Source organism: Bombus huntii, chromosome 1 (assembly GCF_024542735.1).
Source record: "Bombus huntii isolate Logan2020A chromosome 1, iyBomHunt1.1, whole genome shotgun sequence".
NCBI lineage: Eukaryota > Metazoa > Arthropoda > Insecta > Hymenoptera > Apidae > Bombus > Bombus huntii.
The window spans coordinates 26,210,718-26,236,778 of NC_066238.1; the positions used below are offsets into that span (position 1 = coordinate 26,210,718).

The following is a 26,061-nucleotide window of genomic DNA, read 5'->3' on the forward strand; positions in this document are numbered from 1 at the left end:
GAAATTTTTGAACATTTTCGACAACCTTCGAAACTTCGATGCGGAATATGCATTGTTGTAGAAGGAAATCATTTTCAGCAATTAAATAAGTTCTAAACATTTCTACAAATACTCCATTACAATCGAAGCGTCTATATCGCAGAAAAAAGAATTTCTCGGACCTCTGTTTATATGATCCTTTTTCATCGTTAGGTAGATACCAAAGTTTGGCCACCTATTTTATTGTCACCTTGTGAATACAAGATGAACAACATAACTTGATCACTTGAATACTTCAATTGTTTTTGATGATAGGAAAAAATATCGGAGGAAAAAATGTTTGGTCGGAATGTTATGATATTCGATATTACGAAGAATAAAAGATTTTTCTCAAGATTATCGATGTTTTTTTAAAGTGGAAGTACATGTAATTGTTGTACCATTATGTTTGATGAAAATTAAGAGTATTTTCATTCTTTCTTACTGTAGTGGTTCATGATTACAAGTGCGTTCTTGAAATCTCGTAATAATATTGAATTATGTCTTTTACAACTATAATACTATGTAATAGCGGATATGAAACGTTTCAATGTTCATAAACAATATGCAAAAGATTATACCACTTTAATCATAAAGTAACGTCGTGTTTATGTGCGAGTATTTTAGTACATGTGTTTCGCTCTTATTCCCTAAAAAATCTCTAAATTTTTTGTACTCAAGCTCACATGAAGATCATGGTACATATTATAAATCATTGGTTTGGTCTTGACGTTAGCTATCCCGCCATGATGATAAAATTACGCACTCTCATTTAAAAAAAAACATTTCCCGTTATTTGGTGAAGTTAGTAAAGTATTTTATACGATTTCTATTCACTTATCAATATCTATGTTAATAGATATAATTTATCGACATGATAATCGCTTATAAATATCGCTATGTTAATCGATGATGTTTATCTGTCTAAGTGTTTAGAAGAATCTTCTTTATCTGCTTTCTAATTTAGGAACTAATAAATTTAGGGATTAAAAGATTCTCAAACAATAGGCATTTTTATAAAGTTTAATAATGGTAAACATTAATTTTACATATCTGTATATTAGCGTTTAAAAATCAATTTTACCAGCTGATAACATTCTATTTTAAAAATCATAAACAATGATCATTGTAGATCCTTTTATTCGTAACTCTATAATTAAACTACATTGATTCTTCATATGAAAGAAAGCTAACAAACATCCCAGACAAAATAGTCTTCTACAATATCTCCAACATTTTATCTACCCGTCAATTAATCATTGATTCATTAATGGTCAACATATTTTCAATCAGTTTACATAATTAATAAATTGTGTTTTTTAATAGTATGATTATTCAAATAGAAATAGAAAGAAATTCCGTTTATTTGTCACTATTTCTTTCAGTTTAAAGAATTTGAGATATTTATAACACTGTGATAAATTATTTTCGTTTTAAATCGTGGACGACCTTTTTATCTTCTAATGTCTGTAATTTATATAACTTCTATAAAGTCTATAGTATTTTAATACATTTTCTAGATCTTAATAAAATAATATACCTACATATTACTTTATTTACATCGTTCAATAACGCTGTATTTACGCAACATTCATCTAATTTCTATTGCTCGATCCTTAATGGGTTAAACGGCGTTACTAGTGAATCTTTCGTTGAACGGGGGGAACAAATCGGTGGCAAGAGGCAACGAATCATTTTAATCTCTGACGATAGAATCTCTCGTGAGGAAGTTTAAATTACGTTCGAAGGAGAGCAGCGTGCAGCTCGTCATTCAACCCCCGCGGCCATCATTGCCTTCTTTAACTTTCACAGAAAGGAAGACTTGGTCTGGGCTGGTAGAACCGGCAGTCAGCCGAGTATCTCTGGAACTTAACTTTCTTCCTGATTGACGTTCGGTTATTGTCGCATTTGCATAACTCACCCCAGCGTCGCGGGTCAGGTTCCTTTCGCGTCTTCTCTTCTGTCGCCGCGTCTCGAGGATGCTAACCAAGAGACAAGGACGTGAGCGCAAGACGGCAGGCTGAGCCAGACGAAGTCAGTAGAAAAGGTCGAGGGAACAAGCAACCGGTGAAGAGAGGAGGGAAAAGGGAAAGACGTCGTCGAAAGAACGGGAGAAGAATGCGGGAACGGCCGCGTGTCAAATCGAATTTGCCTCATTTGCCCTGAGCGGCGACTCTGCCGGCACGAGAATCTATTAGAATAATTTTTATGAATCTAATTTTAAATTCCAGCGAACGAAGTTACTTTACTGTCACGCTGTCAGCGGCTCTTTATTAAGTGGTCCTTCTTGCACAGCCGGTCCACGCAGCCGGAACTCGCAACCCATCGGAAACGAATAATTTAAATAATTTCTCCCATCTAATTTCCCACCGCGTGGTCAATGCCGCGCGGGGAAACGAGATTTCGCCGATTACTACTCGGATACGCTCGATTGTATTATTCAAAATACTAGCGATCCGCGCGAACTCGGCCACGCGCAACTGAATCACGCCGCATCGGTTAACTAACTCCCCTCGACCAGTTGTATTCGATTAAAGACCACCGACAATTATCATCTGCTTTTCGCTTGTCACCAAGATGTCCTAACGATTTGACTTACGTTTCGCGTTTTCGTCATAATGTAAAGGAATGTATTTTGAAATTGTTTTGCAACCAAGTTTGATGCTATCGATGATCTTTGCTTTAACCTTCTGTAATGGAACGTTACTAGAAAGTTCGTATACATATATAATACATATATAATATACATATGTAATATGTAATATATATTATTATATGTATGCCATATGCAGGATGCCTCGGTACAGGTAGTACATACAACTGGGAATGAGTTCCTGATGAAAAATAAAGTAAAGTGGTAAAGTGTGGCAAGTGTAGTCGTGCACGGAGAATGTTCAAACTTAATTTACTCGGAAACGAAGCCGCAAATAAGAAGTTGCTATTCTATATTTCCGATTTATTTTTTCATAAAGAATCCACCAATGCCCGGTTGTACTACCTATACCGACACACTTTATACTATATAGTTCTATTGGGTTGTTCTATTACCACCTAATGACAAAATCCGCAATCACTTAGTTGCTAACCCAATATATAGTACGTATACTATATAGTACTCATGTATCTATATTTTTTAATTCTCCTTTTATCTATTCATCACTGCATTTATAGCGTATATTATACTATTATATTGATACTTAACAATCTATTTATAATAATTATTACTTCATAATAGACTACGGATATTTATACAAATTCATAATGTATATATAATATATATAATTTTATGATATATATATATATATATATAGAGTAAGTTCTAGATCGTGATTTTGTTCATCTATTAAATATTATAAATAATATTATACTTTGAAAGTTTCATATATATTTCCGTATGAATTTTTGTACTTCCATATTGATGCATAAAAACTCGCAGTCTACTTATATGCAAATGAAACTCTATATATTTATGTTTCAATGTTTATAAGGTAAATAGATGAAGTCTTATCTGTATTCCACACACATTTCTGTATAGTACAGAAACTATGCCTGGCTTAATGTTGCAACATCATGCGTCGTATTGCGCAAAATTATTAATCCCTTGCTGTTCATCACATCCTTCGTACTCCATTCCTTCAAGAAGGTATTCATAATGTACCTATACTTTTACATTTTCTAATTAAATTCTGATATAACTGGATTAAATATCTTCAAGTAGTAATATTTTTAAAAAACCGTATGTTTTGTCCATTAAGTGTGAAAGAAATGTGAAATGAAATACAGTCTCGTTCCTACATGAGGTATAACAACAAAGAGTTTGGTGTATAATAAGGCATGGTTTACAATGATCAAATTTTTTCCTGAATTATGATAACAACTGTATTAGTAACTTTAATTTGCTATATATAACTTGCTATGTGCTTTCATTTTCCATTTATTTGCAAACATTAATGTAGGTGTATAACTTCAGTTAATAAATCTTCAATGTATTTTTAATACAAGAATATTATTTATTTTTAAATTATATTCTATTAAATAAGAACTTATCGATTTAAAATAAATAACAATGATACTGAATCAATTATTTGCATTAAATATCTCTAACATATATACATACACTCTTGTGCTTCAAAACATTAGTTTATTCTTAATTGAACACTTTCGTTATACCTCACGATTTCATTCAAATTTTTTATTCCATCGTTACTTAGAAAGTTAAGAATTTTTAAATGATTTCAAATAGTATCAGTACAATATAATATTGTAATTGTATAATATCATAAGATATTTATTTGTAATTTAAACAATATTAGGATTAATTCCTTGTATTAACATATTTAATACTAATCATGTAAAAATTATATGTTATAATAGTATAATTATATGGTTTAGTAGTATTATGTGTATAGTATACATAGTCTCACACTTTACTGTTTATGTAAAGTTAAGTCGTTTTTATATAAAATTTTTGTATATCAGTGCAAAATTACATTTAAATTAATTGCTTTAATTAAAACAGTGCACAGTATCAGTACAACAGAAAGCAACTTTACGTAATCGACATTAGAGTGAAAAAGACGTATTTTTATGCGATCGGTATGAAATCAATTTCGATCAATCGAAAAACGAACTCCTACTGTTCTTACAAAGAAAACTAGAAAGCGAACTTTAGTAGGACACTATCACAATTCCCAAAATTTCGTTCTATCGCTTTTTCTATCTGCACATTATGAGTATCTATACGTTATTAACTCTTTGACAATACAACGTAAGAGAAATTCAAGTAAGCTGTCAAATATAGTATTATAAATTTCATACGTGAAATGTCATTATAGCGTAATTTACTGCCTATAAAAAGTCGAAACTGCACATTTTTTGCATCTGATACCAGAAATGCAAAAAATTTTAAGGATAAATAAATAATTATTTTCTAAATTCATCTTGTTTTTTCTTATTTTATTACATTGTTAGAGGATTAATTTGATCACTAAATTTTTCAAAAATAAAAAGATAAAGAATGCCAGAAAGAGAATACCAAATATCTCGAGTCGTAGTCGAGTTTTACAACAATCACCAAGAAGCACCTGTGACAAGTGTAGAAACCCATCCAGAGACCCCATTTTCCTCATTCCGCAAGATTTTCGACGATTCTCGAGGAGCAACGGGCCGTGACGTCGAAGGCTCCGCTCCTCGGAGCACCAATTACGATTACCGAACGACCGTCACTTGCCATTATCGGATAGTTAACCCGGTAAATGGGGGAAAGAATGCTCCTCCTCGAGATGATGATGGCGATGATTTGATTCGCTAGCCTCGAGGAAGCAAGAAAAAATCGCGATAAGGCGCGGGCAGCCAGCGAAGCATGGAATTCCACCAGGCAGATGGAGTATCTCGACGCGGCCTATATTCGTGGTTTATTTTAGAACCACACTGAGTCAATCTCGGCTATGCACGCGCAAGCGTCCATCCGATACACCGAGGAACGCGTACACCGATTACAATTCGCTGGACATCATAGGTGCACGCGCCGTAAGCGATCCGCGAACTATCACGTACAACTTTCTCGTCCGTACTGATACCGAGCGAAAAATCAAAAGGGCCATTAGCATGTTATAGTACATCTTGTAACCATATTACAGGCATTTATGCATTTATAAGATATTTAAAGGGTCGACAATGTGTATGATGCACATACAGTATGTCATATAATAGGTGGTATAATCGAGTAGGAGTTGATTCCACATGAAAAAATAAAACGAAAATATAGAATAAAACTTTTTCATATATGTTTCTTTCCGAAAAGATATGTTCAAACCTAGTTTTTTTGAAAATGAAGCTCTAAGCAGAAAAATTTTATTTTACACTTTTTACTTATTTTCGCACGTAGAATGACTTCCTGCTGATTTAGTATTTTAGACAAGTTTAAGTATTCGTGACAAATTTTCAAATTGGGTTTTCTCGGGAACGAAGTGTCATGTGAACAAATTTATTGCATATTTCCGATTTATTTTTTCACACAGGATTACCCTCTGCTGGCTTTTACTACCACTCACATGACACCCAATAATACGTAAAAATATTGTATATAAAATATTTAGTAGGTGAAACGAATCTCCGTTCAGATTCGATTTTTTTAATTGTGCTCATATAAATACGAATGTATGCAAATTGTTCGACAGTTTGCGGTAGATCGCGCCAATGAGAGTCGTAAATTCTTGTTACGATTAGATCATCGATGTTACGAATTGGTCGATCCCTTACTTCGATTAGGATAATAGAGGTAGTTGACTGATTGTAACACTGAAGTAACAGGTTGTAATATATACTTTATTTCAACAGCTTTGTAGATATAAATAGTTACGCGTGCGTGTAGGTGCGTGTAGACGTATTCGCAGAGACGTGTGAATAGTAAGTTAAAACTGATGACTGATCAATGAACGAAAAACCAGTCAAGACATTAACTGGTCAACGGATGAAAAACCAGTAAGAGACTTTTTTGACTGATCTAAGGATGATGAACCAGTGAAGTTCAACGACGACGCTGTCGCAGAGGAAAATTATTGGGGGGGGGGGGCACTACCGGTCGCTAACCGGTGGAAATGACTGTTAAACATGGGAAAAACTTGACCTTCCTATTTTTTACCTGATTGAACAATAACCATAAGGAACGTCTCGATTTGAAAATCTTTTATAACAATTAAGGGGCTTGAGAGTAAAATAAAAATCCTTAGTTTTATGACAGTTCCTTAGGATTATTGCGGTCTGCAATTAAAACTGAATTATATACAACTGATTTATTTAAAAATGAATATTCAAATGAAAAAAGTCGTCTCGTATTTTATTTGTATGTAATTGAAACAAAAATAAATTTGCACAAATTTTCTCTATTACCTATTTTTTAATATAAATTTTCTATTACCCATTTTCCAAATAATATTTTTAATAGTTAGAATGCTTAGACAGTTTAAAAATTTGCTGTGAGAATGACTAAATATTTGTCGCTATCAATGTCATCGTGGTTGTAACATTAATACATTAAACGCGAGAAACAAATTATCTTGTCATGTTAGCATGTCCTCAACAGGTCCGTAACTAATTAATTTACTACATGAATTTGGCAACTGTAATTACATCTGAAAATATCAAAACTTACTTATTTTCATTAAATTCATAACAAGTTGTATAAATTAATGAGACATTACTATAACGCTATTAATACACGTTACGTGATCAATGTCATATTGTTAATCGAAAATTGCAGCCGATAGTTGGATTTGATTCTTGTAACACAAATATATTCATTATTATCTGTTTCAATTTCATCTACGACAAGTTTTGTTACAAGTTAATAATATATTTTATTGTAAAAAATGTTGTATATAAACCGTATATGATTTTGAAAAAATATAGAATTCTAATTAATTGTTCAGCATTTATTCATACACAAATTAGACAATATAATAGATATACGATTTACAATGTATATCAAGGAAAACAGATTACTCGATAAATTAGTATAATATCGATAGTCTTATTTCGCACATAATACATGCTCTCGCGCGACATTAAATACTGGCTAAACAAAAATTGTAAGAAAATGTACATGAAACATAATTTTATATCAGTAGAGTATAAAATATATCTATAATTTAAAAAGTTGAGAGAAAGATGCATAGTGTATAATGTAATATAACCAGAGAATTACTTATCCAAACGACTTTAGTATTTTGATAAATGATGAATGCTTAAATGATAAACATTTTATTCTGAATATTGGAAAAAATATGCTCGCTGTATAACCATGACTACAACCACGACCAAATCGGCAGCTTTGCCGGTCCGCTTCGCGATGAGGCTGTAGGGCAACTGGAAAATAAAAGATAATCTAGACCTAATCCAATACTCCCGACCCAAATTCAGCCAAAGTAAGCCATACAGTTTAAGAGTAGTAAATTTTAGAAAAGGTGTCGTCAAAATCCACGAGAACGTTGCACATCAACAGGTTGATCGAAATTTTTTAGGGTTTATTTTCGTCAAAAACGACCCTAATTTTCGGTTTCAGTGATTTTAAAAATCTTTAGAAAGTGTCATTGTAGTCGAATATTTTGCGGCACAGATAATATAGTAGAGTCAAATTTCTATTGTTAATTTTGACACGTAAAATAAACTTTATATAAATTCTGCCATAATTTCTAAAATCCAAACTATACATTTATTTAGTGTGTCCTCCAAGCACATACAGTTTTTCAGTTTTACGAGTAAGAGGAAAATTGAAATATCATGTAAATCTATGCATATTCTATTAAAATTAGCCCTCATATAACTAATAATACTGTACGCCCTAAAATAACTTTTAGGAAAATTGCTATTGTTATAAATTATCTCCCATAAAGATTTATTGGTTAATAGAATTCTATCGTAAGTGGAATTATATACCAATTTAGAAATTATGATTAGCCTACATTTTTCCAAACTTAAATATATCTAAGAATGTAGTGTAGTATCGTGGACGGATTGCCTGGAAGATATCGGGTGTGTGTTGTCAACGTTGTCATGGAGTGTTGTTAGCGTATTTTAAAAAGAACTGTTGTAACGAAGTTAGTTAGTGACGAATAGTGATTGCGTAAACACAGATTAACGGGGCATCAAACGATATTGTAACAATTATACCGTTAACAAACCTACTAACACTATACGATTTTCCTACATATATTATAATCTCAACTATAATATTATTTCGTTCATGGTTTAATCAAATCCGTTTTGAAAAAATTAATATATTTACTATTATAATACAATGATAATAGTACAGTTATAAAACTGTATTTATAATAGATAATTACAGTCAAATGATATATTGTAATATCGGGGGAAAACCCTGAGTAATTAAGAAGGTCTGTTTGACCATGGGACATACGCGTGCCGGGTATATAGTATAATATCGAGAAAAACCCTGTGTAAGCAAGAGGGTCTACTTGACCATGGGACATGTGCGAGCCAGGTATATCGGATACAGGGATATAGGGTATAAAAGGTAGCCGTTAGTGAGTTGATGGGTTCTTTAGTGTTGCCGGCATTGTGGAGCTATTTAGTGTTGCCAGCGTGGCCGGGGAGTGTTGCCGGCGTTGTCGGGCGCTTTAGTGCTGTCAGCGTTGTCGAAGAGTGTCGTCAGCATTGTCAAGGAGTGTCGTCAGCGTTGTGAAGGAGTGTGGTCGGCGTGAAAGAGAGCTGTTATGACGAGAGGAGTTAGTGACGAATGATGACTGCGTGCATATAGGCTGACGAAGCATCATACTTGATTTTGTGTTGTGAATGATATTGAAATAAATCATACCGTTGCTAAAACTACTGGCACACTATATCTTATTTTCCTATAATATTATATAATATAATAATAAATATATCATAATAATTATAGTAATATTTATTACAATTATAATAAAAATATAAAATGTAAAAATCTTCTCTAGTAACGTATTTATTTTCATTTTGAAGTAGTTTCTCACCTCGGTTAACATAAACCACAGATCTACATACTATTGAATTTATTACACAAGGGAAATATTTACTTAATACGTATATTTTGCATTAAAATTATTTATCATTTTTGTTTTGTACTACCTTAATATAGGATTAAAGTTTTATAATTTTTTGCTTATACTTATGACAATTTTACACTATTTTTACCCATACATCATAGGGTTAAGTTTATATGGAACAAAGTTTACATGGAAACTGGAGGAACATTCCACATCCATTTGAAAATTAAAGTTGACTGCAATGTAAGAATTTAACAATATAATTAAAAGAAAGAGATTCTTAATCGCGGATTTTAATAATATGAAAACATATAAGATTTTCGTTTGTAAGCAATATAGTTTTCTGATTGGAGCTGAACGTTACTTTGTACCTATGTTTAACGAAATTGCGAAACATATAAAAATTTAATTGAATTGCTCAGTATGAGCCTCTGAAAGACTCGTTTTACAATTTAGTTAAACGATTTAGTTTAGTTTAGTTTATCATTCAATATCATTTAAATTGCTTACGACTATACCAATTTACGTCTTCGTTATATCATTATACCGCTTATTATACAACCCAATCTATTTATAACAATGATTACTTCCTATTTCAACTATCAAACGGGGAGCTATAACTATCAGTCAAAAATTTTAAACATTTTCATTATGGAAGAAAATTTGAATTTAAGTCAACAGAACAGTTTCTCCAAGAATCCTGTACGCGTTATATTATTTAGAGTTTAGAAAGTGTCATTGGCGATATGCGCGCTAATCGCGGCTCACAAACAGATATGTATCACGCGCAGACCGCTGTATGATTTATCCTAACATGTACATTATAGTGCGTATATTGCGTTCAATAAAGACATTGGCTTTTAATTAGCTATTATTTCTGTTATTATTCGAGCATATTTTGCTATTCTTCTTATATAGTGTATAGTGGCTCAGATATTAAAAATTAAATATTATTATTAATCTCTTAGGTACGATACGTCACTATAGTGACTTTCGCGGATGTCATCTTATATTACGACGCACCACTATAGTGGCTTTCGCGGATGTCATCTTATATTACGATTCGCCACTGTAATGGCTTTCGCGGATGCCATCTTATATTACGACTCGCCACTATAGTGGCTCACTCTACTGACTCATTCGCTCACGGTTTGAGCTAAATCATCTTCATCATTCATTTTTATTCTTCATTCATTTGTCTTGCTTCACGCTTTTTTGCCCTCACAACGTTTTATAACAGTGTTAATAATATACAGAGAGAATATATAGTCTTTATTTTTGGTACGCCATTGTCAGGTATCAATTGTTGCTTTTCGTTTAAATAAATATACCATTATTAGATGCTCTTTTTAATATGCCAATCCGTATCCTTATAATTTTTTAGAACCTTCGACCTCAAAATGTCGCTTCAAAATAGAAAACGAGGAACAATTTGAAAACACTATTGCGCTATGAGTGTGAAAATTGTGATCTGGGTCTATGTGTCGTACTATGCTTTAAAATATGCCACACTCAATTGTGTTATTAATTATTAAAGTTAAAGTATATGCATCATATCTTTAAGAAAAATTATAATTTAATTATCAAAAACTTTATTCCAATGTGCTTGCATAGAGAACATTATTGCAGTGCTGTATCGTTTATACATAAGTCGCGTCAAACTCTGCCGTACAGAGAAATAGTCCCGCACAAAATTCAACCGTACCTAATGAAATCCAAGAACTCTTAGATACTCTAGAAAAAAATATATTTATCTACGTTCAAGATTAGCTACGTTTCTGCGCATACTTTACGCTGAGATTAGAAATTCTAATCATGCTATTGGCAAATTTAGTAAATGCGTGGCTTAGATTTTAGTCCTCAGATGGTAGGATGGCAAACTACTGAAAGTAGGTTCTTCGATCTTTTTGTTCATTTATTCAAATCAGCTGATTTATTTAATTACTAATACTCAGTAGCTTTTAAATAAGCTATTTTAAGATTTTTTAAACTGAGGAAGTGTTCTTTCAGAGCTATTCTATACAACAGTCCTTTCTGTTGTTGAGAGGCTTAAACAGCTGTTAATGTATTTACTAAGTTCTATATTAATCGAAGAGCTTGGAAGATTGAGTAATGCAATCGCTGTGTTCTAAATAACTTTTTTAAAATTGTACTAAATGACTTGAATTTTTTAAAGAAGTTAGACGAATTAGTTTACTGGATGACATGTAAAAAATTGTTTGAGGAGTTTGGAACTAGTCGGAATCGTAAAGAAAATAGTTAAAATCTTTTTACAACTCTTTAATCATAATCGATTAATCCTCTAATGAAAATTTAAATAGTACGTTTTATAAATTTATGTCAGTTATATTCACGCCGAAGATTTCAACAAAATCAGTTAACATTTACTATGAGCTACAAACGGTTAAAAGTTTTCCGCGATATTTGGCCTATAACTGTAATAAATCTACGGTTTTTCGATAGCTGTCGCTTGTTTCTATATCAACTAATTTCAACAGAATTTTCAGCGCGTCATAAATCTTCAAAATGTGTTATTTAAATTTTCATTACAAGCCCAGATAAAAAGTTGTAAAAAATGGCCTTTACTTTTCTCTTTGCGACTCCGATTAGTTGCAAGTTTTTCAAAAAATGTTTACGTGTCATTTAGTAAACCAATTCTCCTAATTTCTCAAAAATTCTCAAATGGTTTGGTCCAGCTTTAACCCTTTCGCTTCGGCAGTCCAGTCCGCCGAAGTACTGTCACTGAAATACGCACAGTGAGCGCGATTGCTGTATATACGTTTTCCTAAGTCTTAAATAACAATAATTCTTGTAAAAACCGTATATGAAATACCGTTTCACTGTCAATGGATTTAATAGATTTTTTAGCATGAAACAGTATACGACCGTTTGGATGTTTTAAATACACTGCGTGAAACGTTTGATGTTGTTTCAACAATGAGTAACTTGAAGAAGTGATTAATCCAATATGTCAAAATCAACAGAAAATGTTCTGCCAATAACGAAAAGCTATATTATTGACTACAGCTATATTATTGACAAGCACTTGTATATGCATCATTTGGATGCCGGATATGTGGGGTGCCGTATTCAGGAGTCGTCGCGTGGTCGCCGCCTATATGCGGCGCTCGGAGCGAAAGGGTTAAAGAAGTTATTCTGTTTTAGAAGGTGCCTGAATATATATTAATACCTGCTACTATATCTTACTTTTATTTTTTCTAAGAGAAAATTCCATTGCATAAATTTTTATAACTGCTTAAATGATTACATGACTCTTATTATACTGATTAATTTAAAAGCATTAAAATTTGAAACAAATTTAAAAACACTGGTTTTTTACGTTTCCATTTAAAGATTGGTAATTATATGGATACTCGATCTACTCTCAGCAGTTTAATTTTTTGCCACTAGTTGGTGTATCGAAATTCTCGATTTCCCAATACAACGCTCGTGCACATATCTAACAAATACGAATTCACTATCAACTAATTATAAGTCACTTGCGATAAACGAATTTTCCATCGCGTGATCGTAATTGCATCGACGATCTAAGTATAAACTGTACGCTAAACGTGATTTTTCCTTTTGTTCATGATCTGTGAAAATTTCTAGAATGTCGATTCATTTTGAATAATGGAAACGTCCTTTGGATGAATATGTAAGGTTGCGACAAAATTTCTGCAAAACCATGCGTTAAAAATTTTTAGATCATACTTAGATACACATTATTGTTCTTAGTTTTATGTATTTTCTATAACTTCATAGCTCTAACTCCTAAACATTTGAAGTACATTAAAATTAAATGCTTGTTTCTTGCTTTATAGCGTTTCTAATTTTGTAGTCTGTTCGAGGTTCCGACATGCCGGATCGATGAGTTTTATCTTTTACGTTTTATCTTATGAAACATAATCACGGTCATGATGTAGCAGAAGCAAAAGGAAGAAAAACGCCTCGAAAACTCCTGTAATTCGTTTTTCTGTACCTTCCGTGTTAAATAGACCGTGGTAGTTCAGCGTCGCGCACCACGGACGACCACTACTTTTTCACGTTACCTTACAGATTTTATTTCAGAAGTTTCCCTCCGTCGTGTCGCGACGTTAATTTACCCAACAACGCGAAAACGATACTCAGCTGTTCACCCCTTTAACTGCCACAACCAAGCTTTCAAAACTAATTCTGCGTGCGTTGTTACAATATACATAATACACTGTAAAAGTAATTTCTCATGTTCCCCCTTATTCTTTATTCTTTTTATCAATTAAATAAATAATATTGTTAATTTTATATAATATGATGTATGCATTGCTTTTATTTATTGTTTTATTTTTTATCAATTGAGCTATATTACATTATTATTTTTTAGAATAATTACAAACTTTGGAATGTATAACGTATATTATAATTTTAGAACATATTTAATACCCTAATTGCCATTTAATAATTTTTTAAAACTTCATTTATTACTTGTACTTATTTATAAATAGATGTATTTGCTAGTGTTATTAGGAAATGATTTTCAATAATTCTTTAAACCGAATCATAGATCTGTTACGTTATTTGAACTTATGATTTATTCAGAAAAATGAGAAGTGATAGATTGAGAATACTAAGTGATCTGTCTGTTAACTGAAATTACACTGGAATTTAAAATTAATCTGCTGTAAAAATTAACGAAGTCCAGAAATAATAAATAAGCAAAGAAGTGAGATCTAAAAATACATATTTACAAATAATTCATTCGGTTTCGGTGGATGCGGTGAAATGTATACATAATTAATCAACATTCTCGAAGATTCGATGATCGTTTTCGCAATTTCGATACTTTAAGTTATTTGTAGCGTAAATTGACTTTCTTACAACTTCTTTGAAATTTCCATAATACGTTATTTAGCATATTACCTATAAATGATTTAATTTTCAGAGTTTAGCCTTACCGAAATGGAAATATTCATCTTCAAACTTGAGTGTTGTAACACGTAATCTCTCTATAGTAAGCCACTGTAAAAATGACTTTTTATTAAATATAGAAAAGCCGTTCTAACAAAGTTGTTAAAAAATAATATGTTATATAAAATGGCTAGAAGAATCCTTTTTTAAAGAAAGATATAGTCCTCGCATCACCGCTTTCGAATAAAAATAGTGTGACATAAATAATACCAGTAATTCCGCTGTTCTCACCATTTTTGAATTGTTTGTTAGTATGCGCGCGTATATTGTACAGATAGCCAAGAAATATCTTCCTAGAAGAAGAATCTCAGACATAGAGATGAAGAACATGACTTTCGAGTCCTAGTCTGTTTTACTTTTGAGGGATATTGTCGCGCTACAAAATCACACAATAAATTAGATAAAACTGGGCAGATTATTAGATAAGCAGTATCGATAAAATTCGTATCCTTCGATAAAGCAATAAGACAAAAATCTGATCTCGCGGTACACATCTTCTCCCGATTGGCTGATCACGGGAGGACATTGAGTAGATATCGTGCACAGTGACCTGGTCTACGCACTTTGATTATGTAACACGACCACTCTATCATCTTCGTCAGTCAAGGCGAACTTCGCAGATGCGTAAGTCAATTTTCATACGTATTAAAGCGAGTACAAACTATTTGACTAGAGATGATAGATTGATCGTTAACACGTTTTTCACATACGTCTTGGGGTCAAGTCGCATTTACTCTTAAGATATGTGACACGTAAAAAATAGAACTCGTGAAGTTTTAAACAGAGATTTTCCAATAATTCATGGTTAAATTTAAATTATGTGATTAAACTTTCGAGGCTTAGATATCATAATAATGAAATTTTAAATAATATAGTATATGTAATAAATAATATAGATATTATATATTGTATATATAATATATATAAATAACATAATAAATATATAATTTTAACTAACGTGGTTGGAATAATAATTAAACTTCGTTTTTCTTTTACAGCATATAAAATGTTTGATTGATTCCTGTATGAAATAAACATATTGTACAAGTTGATAGGAAACCTTATGCAAAAGTACATCAGAATTATAGAAAAGACTTAAAATAGAAAAATTTTTGAGGGAGTCAATTTAAGTTTGAGTTATACTGACTTGAATATGCATGTATTTATATATTATATAATTCATTTAGAAAAGACAAAATATGATTCTTTACATAAACTAGTAGTGTAAGAAGAGAAAATGAAATTTGTTTACTTAAAGCATAGTTTTAGGCAAGATCGATTTCGATTACTCGCTGCGTACATAATTAATTTACGTACGTAGCTATTATAAAATATACAGGTTGTCAAGTAACACTATGATAATTATTGTTTTTATATACATTTTTCGATTATTGCAATGTACGTGATCAGGTTCACAAAAATACAAGCAAGCAAGTCTTATCTTATGTAGTGAACGTTCAAAGTCAATCTTCTTAGAAATGAACCTTGAATGAAAAAATATTATTGCATATTTTTTACTTATTTTTGTACGATATGTTTGATTGTATTCTGTACTGATAATACTCCGAAATTACTTATTTAACTTACTTACTTATGTTATCTTACTTATTTATGTTTATGGCTCAGTTTTTTATACTTACTTAAATTGAAAATCACGAAATTTGGAAAAAGTTTTTGTAATAATAGATAAACAAAGTATATGTATAAATGCACATAATATGGAAATAGATTTTTGATGAAAATGAGTTGTTAACAGGTATCATAAATAATGGAAATTTGATAAACAGTGGAAGTGTTAAACGTGCTTTGTGCATACATGAGTTTCAGCAGTGCTTGAAAACACGTTATAAGTAATAGTGAGACGTATTCGAAACGTTCGAAAATAGTACGAGAGAGATGTATTAATGTTGATTTCAAGCTATATTGTTATCTCAGGATTAGTATTTTGATGTTTTGTAACGAAATAGTTTGTATAAGTGCTATTCAAACTCTGTTATTTGGAATTTATTGAGATCTCATTTTAAATTTAGCAAACCCTTTTTGGATAGAATTCTCATACGATATTCGTGCAACTGTTTTAAAAACTGATATTAATTACTTTTTCTGTTATTTCACTTTTTATGTACATATATGCAAATAATATAAATTACTCTGTACAAAACGGTATTTGTAAAATGATTAGAATACATGATAGAGTTACTAATATTAAATAATTCAATATTTCTTGAACAAACGAATGGAGCATGAAAATTATTATGTTCCAAGATACATACGATGGAGAACAGGGTTTTTATTACCTTCTGTACAAAGTCCACTCAAGAAATGGAACAGGTATTACGATGTAATTTATATTTCGACATACGAAACGAATCTTCTCGACCATTATTATCTCATATACCATATATATCTCCTATTGCTATCTGGAATCATTTCTAAAGCCTTTTTATAATAGTAAGACTTGACTGACGCTAAAGTTATGCTCATATGTATAATTAGATTTGAAAAGACTTACGAACATTTATGTAAATAAATACTTATATGTAATATTTAGTATTTATAATATTAGTATGAGAGAATTCCGGTGCATTATTAATATTAAATTTAGAACATTAATGTTAATAGCAATTAATATCATGATAAGTATTGGTAAATAGTCAACTAAAACCTGAATATAAATAATACCTTCTGTATCATAGAAAAAGAATATTTTTTACTTTTCTATTTTTATTTTTCAGTTTTGTGTTCGTTACTATGGTTAATATGGCTGTTAAATTTTGAAAAAATATTTCTTTTAAACAAAAACGCTGTAGGAGAAAGATTTTTGACGTCCCACAAAGACATTTCTTTAATATCATTTTGTTTTTCTTATACATATCGACGTGATGATATTTTTTCTGATGTATGTCACGGCACATGATGTTTACATTACGTGTTGTTTACATTGCTCGTGGTTACTTTTAGTTCGTAATTTAGAGTTAGTTGGCCGATAACGAGTACTGAGTACAAACGTGTATTTCGCAACTTGTATTTCTAAAATGTTGGATCATATATATTTATTATCTCTTTCCAGAATATTGAGAGATCACAGAACATTTCAGAATTATTGTGGAATGGAATACAAGAGAATGCAGAAAAATGCAATTAATTCCAAATGAAAAATGGTGAGTAAAATATAAGAAAAAGATGATTTATGTCGATACAAGAATAAGATTGGGTTAAATTTAGGAAAAAGGAATAAGTATCTTAACTCCTGAATCGACAAAAATCCTTCTTTTAAACCTTCATTTATCTACAAAGATTCTACGTTCAGCATTTCAGCCGAATCAGAGCACGGACGATTACGGAAGTTTCGCCGTTAATATGTACAAAAATAATCTTACTCTATATTGCAATAGATAATATAAAAAATTTAATATTAAAAATCAATTTAAAAGAACTTGAAATGCGTATGTTCAAATTATTTATAATCTAGTTAACTTATATATTTTGTCAATATAGTTATGAGATTCGAAGATATCTTGCAACCTGATTTGGAATATTATATTCCATCAATACTTGTAATCTAGTGTACACAGAGCTTTTAAGGCTTTGATCATACAGACAGCGACGAACGGCAAGAGCGGGCAAACAAGTGACGACACAGCGGCAGAAAATAAATAAAACTCATGGAATTACATGAAATAAGCCATACAGCAATTGAGCAGCAACGCAGTGATGCGGTGACAGCTCTGCCGCTCGCAGCTCTCTGTATGATCAAGGTCTGAGGCATAAGTATAAAATATTGTTATGAGACATGATCATTTTATGAGTATGTACTTTTAGTGAAGTCGATCACTATTACTACTAAATGACAAAATCATTCGGAAATAAGTTCAATGATAAACGATTCGATCATTTAATCAAAAATCAAAATCTTTTTATTGCTTGTTTCTCTGTTAGAAGTGGTACACGTAGATAACGTTGATGTATTTTTCACGTAATTCTCAATTTCCAGAATGAGTTGAAGAATGATTTGTTATTTGCACAGCATCTTTTTTCTATTTTATAATGATTATGCTATTACTTATAATATCTCTATACAGTATATGATATCGATATAAAGGTTTTAGAAGTATGCGCCCGAAAATTAAAAATATTGTAATTACCGAAGATTAATAATAATTATATCGAAAATTAATACCGAAAATTAAAAATAAATTTTACCTAGATTTTTGATATTAAAGCATTAACAGAATTTCTTTTCACGAGTACCCACAATTTTGAGAACTTAATTTAATATAAGTGAAATCTGATTTCATAAGCTACTATTTTTTTCGAAACTTAATTTAATTATTTACCGATTCAAAACTTTGTTTATTTTTATGAATTTTATTATTCTCTCTGCGTATCAAATGTACGAGTGCGTTTATATCTTATAACTGGATTCTATGGAATTCTCCGAAAGCAATGTTCATGTAGAAATAAAACAACCTCGAACATTTCCACCTAAATATACCACATAGCTATATCTATACTCAATCGTAGTGAAGTAATTGTAGATTGAAAAGGTTAGTATTTTTACAAGGAAAATATTAACTAGATTCATTTGCAGTAAATGCTTGAATCATCTGTAGATGTATATTTCTTTAATAGAACCACATTTCTGACCTTTTATACCTATACGTTGAACTACACAAGATTTGAAAAATTAACACATCAGGTATTATTCTTGAACGTATTTCCATACAAGAATATATAAGATCTGCCTGGAAATATTTCTTTTAATTATCTTTCCTTATCTTCAATAATAAATGAAATAGAATTTAAATGTTCAATTTAAGTGGGACGCCCTACGTGTGTAGATAGCTTCGTATTTTTAGTAGTAGTTCTTATAATGAATTATTTAAAAGATATTCAAAAGGTTATTTAAAAAATTTGCAATGTAACTTTTTAAATATAAAATTTAAATAATTCCCTGCATTATTTATTACTTATCGATATACACATTTATACATATATTTATATGTATAATATAATATTTGTACATTAAAATATATATAGGTTTCAAGGTATGGTATGTTAGTCAATATTGCGATTTGCAATTGTGAAAATATTGAAGCGAATGGGATGCCATTGTACATATGTGTCGAATTAAAGTTTCACATTTAGAGGGTCAAATTTAAAAGTACAACTGTTTCGTATTTCCTCTTTTTAATTATACAGTGTTGTAGCTTCGCTCAGTGTAGCATTAAATTCGAGTAGACGCGAGATACATCATCAATGCTCGTATTACTATTATTGAACAGAGTACTTTACTAGTAAACAAAATTCTACATTTTTACGCGAAAAAAAGGAGATGGTACCATTTGTACTACCTCAGCTTGATATTTTATATTTACTACTTCATTAAAATGTATCAATAACTTATACAATTACTATATAACTAAACTTATAAAATAAGATTGTGTCATTTTCTTATCGCCTTAGTTTGGTACATTATATTTATTTATTTTGTATAAATGTAATAGGGAAGGAGCAGACGATATTAACTTACGTAATTACTTCATAACCATAATACTTAGCAACTTAATTTATATCGTTAAAGACACGCTTCAAATTATTCGTTACATTTAATATAAGATTATTCGATAGGTTTATATATAAGGAAATACTTAATTAATTCTAAAGCATCACTTATCGTGTTGACAAGAAGCTTCCCAACAAGATGTTACTCGTTTTACCAAAACAGTTTTCATTAAATTTAGGAACATTATGTAATCTTAAGAGTGGGTAATAAAAATAACTTTTATTTTTAAAACGACGAAGAATATTATAATAGAACATTTCAGAAGTATTTTCGACATGTATTCAATATCGGCCTTATTTAACGTGCCATGTTTGTATAATTTTCACTTTCACGTTTCCTAATTTAGTTACGACAATTTTATCAGAAGTTCATAGTCCGGAATAGGATTCCGGAATTCGACATGCAATAATCGCGGTTTTTCTAATATCGATATAGACTTCAGAGACTCACAAAAATACCGAGTCCCACAGACTGAAAATCTCTTCCTCTGTCATCTTTCGACCTCGGCGTTCAAGTACACTTTACAGTCTAAAAATATATAATACCTACAACGTAAAAAATCATATTTCTACGCCAGAATTGGGCGTAATAATTTGAATATAAGATAACGAATTGTTGTTTGCAAGCAATCAATGCCATCCAAAACAGTTCTTCACTCAAACAACAAGTCCAAGTATAGGACAAATCTATGGAGTATTAGCATACGACTTATTTGTGAGTAATCATTGAGAACCAGTAAATGTTGTAAAACCAGTAATTGTAATCAAGATTTTGAGCTACATTGTTATGTTTTGTTAATAACAGTGATCAATAACCATTAACGTTCGAATTTTGTGATAGTAAGATTTCTTTAATTTGGAAGTAATTGTGACGAAGATTTTCAATATCACATATCTATTTCGATATCGCTATAGTACTACATTTTATTAGTAGTTTTATTAATATTCTGATAGTAGTTGTAATTTTGGTTTTGGATGTAAATAGTCTTCGGAAGTAAAAGAACTTATATGTGTGATCTTAAAATAAGTATTAGGCATAATTACATAATATTTACGTAGGTAAACTTAATTTCTACTCTGATGGTTACATAAAGCGGAAGAGAGTGATAAATTATTTATAATAGAGTTGATGATGTATTCGAATATATTTAGAAAATATGTATATTTTATACACATATATATAGATTTTGCAGAGATTATATAAGTATTTAAGAAGTTAATTATATAACTATTATACTAGTAATTTCCCACATTCAGTAAGACCATGTTTAGCATTTATATGTTTAAAGTGATTATTCATGCTGCACCTACACTTGTTTTTTATTTTTTAAATATGTTTTCAACAAATATCTTGTATCTCCTATATACATTTTTAAGTTGGTTTTACATTTCACCAATATACATGACAGTCATGTCTCATTACCGCGCTAATGAAATCTTGAAACGTTTTCTATAACATACACGAAACGTTTTTTAAGTGTTCAAACACTTTTGTGTCAGCTAGTAAAGTAAGATATAAAGCTTAAAGTTCTTTTACAAAAACACATGGAATGTCATTGAATACTCAAATTACTATTTCCTTTATTCCATAATCTCACAACATTTCAATATCATCTGCAAGAAGCAATGACGATTAGTTCGATTCGTCGATCAATCATCTCAATAACGTCCAATCTGATTTGACGAGGCATTTAAATACCGTGACGAACATCTATGGAAGTTCACTTTTGCATGCGTTTCTGTTCCCTGAATGTGTTCTCGGTCTTGGTTCCCTCGATTCGAAAAGTAGGCCAATGTGTATCGGGTAGCATGGCAAGAGGCACGAAACGTGGTCGACGATATTTCGTATCACCCTTCTTACACGCATCTCGGCGCCACGTCACTCCTATATATTCGGTGACCGGTCGTATCCGCACGAAAACGAGAACTTTCCCGACGACTATCGGCGCGTACGACTCGCATCGCCGACGATGACATACTTTATCTTCGACGGGGGTCGAATCGTGGGATCGTGGCACGAATTTATTGCAACCGTCCCGTCGATTTCACGAAGGACGGATTAATTGGTTCTCAGTTCCTTCCACGAAAGGATATCGCATTTTCCCTCCTTGTTCCGGAAACTGCTCCTCTGTATTTTGAAAGCTATTTATATATTTCAGTCGGTAGTTTAATGAGGAACTCGATTAATTTTCGGCAAGAAAAATTGATTTTATTGCAAGGTTCTTAACCCTATATAGTTAGAATTTTCTTTGCTGTTTAAGAAGGAAAATTGTAACTTTTTTAGGTAGGTTTTAACGTCACGTCGCATCAACTCCACGTACGTATATGGTTAATAATGACGATAATGAAAACTGAAAATACTGTGGAATTAGGTATTATTATATATATAACATCGTGTTTTTTTTCAGAAAGGAAACTGCTTTTGATTCTCATTTAGAATTTCTCTAATCTGGAATATAGGATAAAATTCTTTATAATTACAGTATTTCAAAAGGATTTGTTTCATGATGAAAATGATTATAATTAATTACAGTTTCTTGTTCTGATATGAAAAGTATGAAATAGTAACTGTAAACAAATTATTTGTCATCCCCTTAATGATTAGCAGAATACCGCGGTATGATAACAGGTAAATAAAAGAAGCTTTCAAAAATATAAATATGTGGAATACATTTAAGTTTAATGACGTTTAATGACATTGAATAATGTTCTGTTGTAGTATTATAATTTTTTAATTTTATTATAATATAGAAATTAATCAAAAAAACTATATTAAAGTTAAAGTGAAATCAGACCAGAGCGCAAACTTGTATTTCAGCTATACTATCAAGACGTTATCCTTATAATGATTTAATATTTGGAATGTCTTGATAAAAATGTTTGGTAGAGCACGTTAAGGAAGCGAATAAAAGCTTATATGTAATATTCTTTCTTCAAATAAGTGTTCTGCTATGTTACTATTAAGATAATGAATCTTCTTTAAATGAAGATATTAACTTAAGTATATAAACAAAGTACATTTTGGTACATAAAGTTATAAGAGCTGGGATAATCTCGTCATTAACTGATGTGGTAATAAGTATAAGTCAAAGTATTTGAACTCGCAGGATTTTCTTCATCATTTGATTACCACGTGTCATTAAATAATACTAAATTACTGAATAATTACGGAATGGCATACTATTACATTATTATCCATTTTACTTTATTGAACTTTGAAATGTATATACTTATTATCACTTAATGTACACAAATTATTAATTACGTTTAAACAATATTATTTACTGTTCTATGCGATTTACCAACCAGTACCCAAAAATTTAATAACAAGTTTGTATGAAACCTAACAAATATGGTTATTATTCCTCATTAATGACGCCGGTGGCTGATCACGACGAAATTTGGTGTATATCATTGAATGGGATAATAGACATAAAATATAAAATTTTAGTTTCGGGAAATCATGCGTTCCGGAGATACATATACGAAGGTCTCTATATATAATAGACCTTCGGTACTATTAGGTAGTGTTTGCGACAGTGTTTTCAACTGGCTTCCGACGGCCCTAATTTATCTAACCCAAACCAATACACATATATCCCAATTTAAACAGTCGTTTTCTTCCAGCATTTAGCATTTTTGAGCTTAATATACATACACTTACATATATTTATCTGTCAGCCATATACATCATTCATACGCATATTGTTATACTAATTGCTGAACATTGTGTCCAATAATAGTGAGAAATTTATTGTGCTATATATAATGTTTCCAAAATTATGGTGTAATCGGCCAAATGGTGATTCTACATGAAACATAAGTCGAAAAAGACGAATAACATTTTTTCAATTAAGGCTCCGTTTTCGAAAAAATTAAGTTTGAAAATCCGTCAGGTAACCGTGTATTAACTACAAGTTTCAAGGTATGAAACTTCTGTTTTTGCTCGTGTTTGTATTATAAAACGATTTGCGTCCTGTTATTACTGTTATCTACGTATTCGTCTATACGGTACCTACTATATATATCATTTTACGGACATATAAATGAGTTTCGAAACTCATATGTTGTCGAAAAGTGTCAACACTGTAGGAAGAAGGATAATTTCTTACCTAATGATCAATATGCGACTAATATACCACTGTTTCATTTCGAAGAATGCATTCGCATACAGCAATCTAATTATAAGAGTAATATAATATAAAGCATAGCTGGCGTTTCTTTCAATAATAACAATCGACGCAATATGGGGGTGCAATTTCTACTGGAATCGCGGTTAAAATTGCCGCTTGTTTCGGGGTAATAAGTTTAGCGGGGTCGTTCCAGCGGCAATATTTTAAAGAGGCGATCGTGCATCAGAGTATAGCGGTCTCCAACCGCGGCTAATAATATTATTCGCTGCTGATTATTGCAATTATAACTGTGCTTGCTTTATTTTCGCAATACGCTATTCATGTAACTCAGTCGGCGTCCGTAGCGCATGTATACCAATGCGTACAATACAAATTCTGACTGCCTAAGTATAGCGAACGCCAGCGTAAATATAGTTAGGCGCTAGCCGATTAATGTTACTCCGCGATCCGCTAAATAGTACTGATCGTAAACAACGTGACTAATGAAAGTTTAATGGCCTCCTTTCGCGCGACGACGCGACATCGAGATTACTTGTTAGTCGATTATTCGTGATTTTATATGAATCGAATCGGTGCTACTGAAATTATTGTCGATCTTAATGGGAGAAATATGGTCAAAGTGGAGTTGTACTGGAAAGTCTTAGAACACACATAGTAACATTTTATACAGATATAGAGACTGATGAGAGTGGACGAAATATTTAAACAATATATTCAATACGTTACATATAATTGTTATATGTATTACTGAAGAATTATATTTATTTAACTCGTAAAGTTGTGGACTTCATGATAAATATTTTTATAGAACCCGTTAATTTACATTGAACAATAAGTCATCATATAGATTGTTTTTTATAATATTACACATGAATAATGATCGTTTAAGGATTTGGGTGAGATGTACTCAAATATCCTAAATTGAAGAAACATGGGAAAGTGTATGCTCGTAGATTTTTAGTCAAATTTTGACGCTTTTTCCAAGAACATTCGAAAACAGATAATAATATTAAATTAATCTATCATAATATCATTGGGGGAACTATCATAATACCATTAGGTTGTAACATATAACATGTTAAGTTTTGTTTTAATTTTGAACAAAAACTTATGGTTGATAGTAATATTTAATAATTTAATATGAGACATAGTAATGACATAAATACATGATTCAACTATAAGAAATTGTTCAATTTTACTGCTCATATGTACGTATTTTATAGAAGAATTCTGATAATAAATCATCAAGATACTTATATAAGATAAGAAAGAAAATAATGTAACACGTATTTATTACCAAAACTTTTTTCGCAGTGTGCGATATAGGAAATTATATAAGACAAATCCAGTACAAAATACGAGTAGACATAAGGCGCTACAATATTAAAGGACTACTAAAAAATACCGAAACCTTCCACAAATCCGAGTGAAACTTCAATTTCCTGTGAGGAAGATCGATTATATTGGTAATTCAGTTGTATACACGCATTAATGATAAAACTTTGAGTCGTTCAACGAGTATCATGGTCCCCTCCGTGAATAGAACCATATCGAACCGAAGGACAACATCGTATTAGTCGCATGATAGAAGTCGCATGAATTAAAGGAAGGGTGACGCTGATAGAAAGAAAGGAAGGGAGAGAGAAGAAGAAAAACATAGGACGCGTGAACACGTGTAGGTTTAGACGTAAACGAAAAGGCGTGAACGCGGATTGGATAATGAGAATAAACGCCTCCTTAAACACGGCCTGCCGTGACAACTATTAGACACTCAATCTTGAATAATTCATTGAAAACGCACGCTCGATTAAGCAACTCCACAAGCCCGGTTGCCCCTCGCAAGAACGAGCGTTGTCGCC

At 31.3% G+C, this 26,061-nt stretch overlaps 1 protein-coding gene and 1 pseudogene across 1 annotated transcript in view; both read right to left on the reverse strand.

Moving 5' to 3' along the window:
• LOC126866547 (forkhead box protein O) overlaps positions 1-26,061 on the reverse strand; it is a 295,017-nt gene that overhangs the window by 56,211 nt on the left and 212,745 nt on the right. The window lies entirely within an intron of this gene.
• On the reverse strand, positions 1,016-5,289 carry LOC126868832 (uncharacterized; annotated as a pseudogene).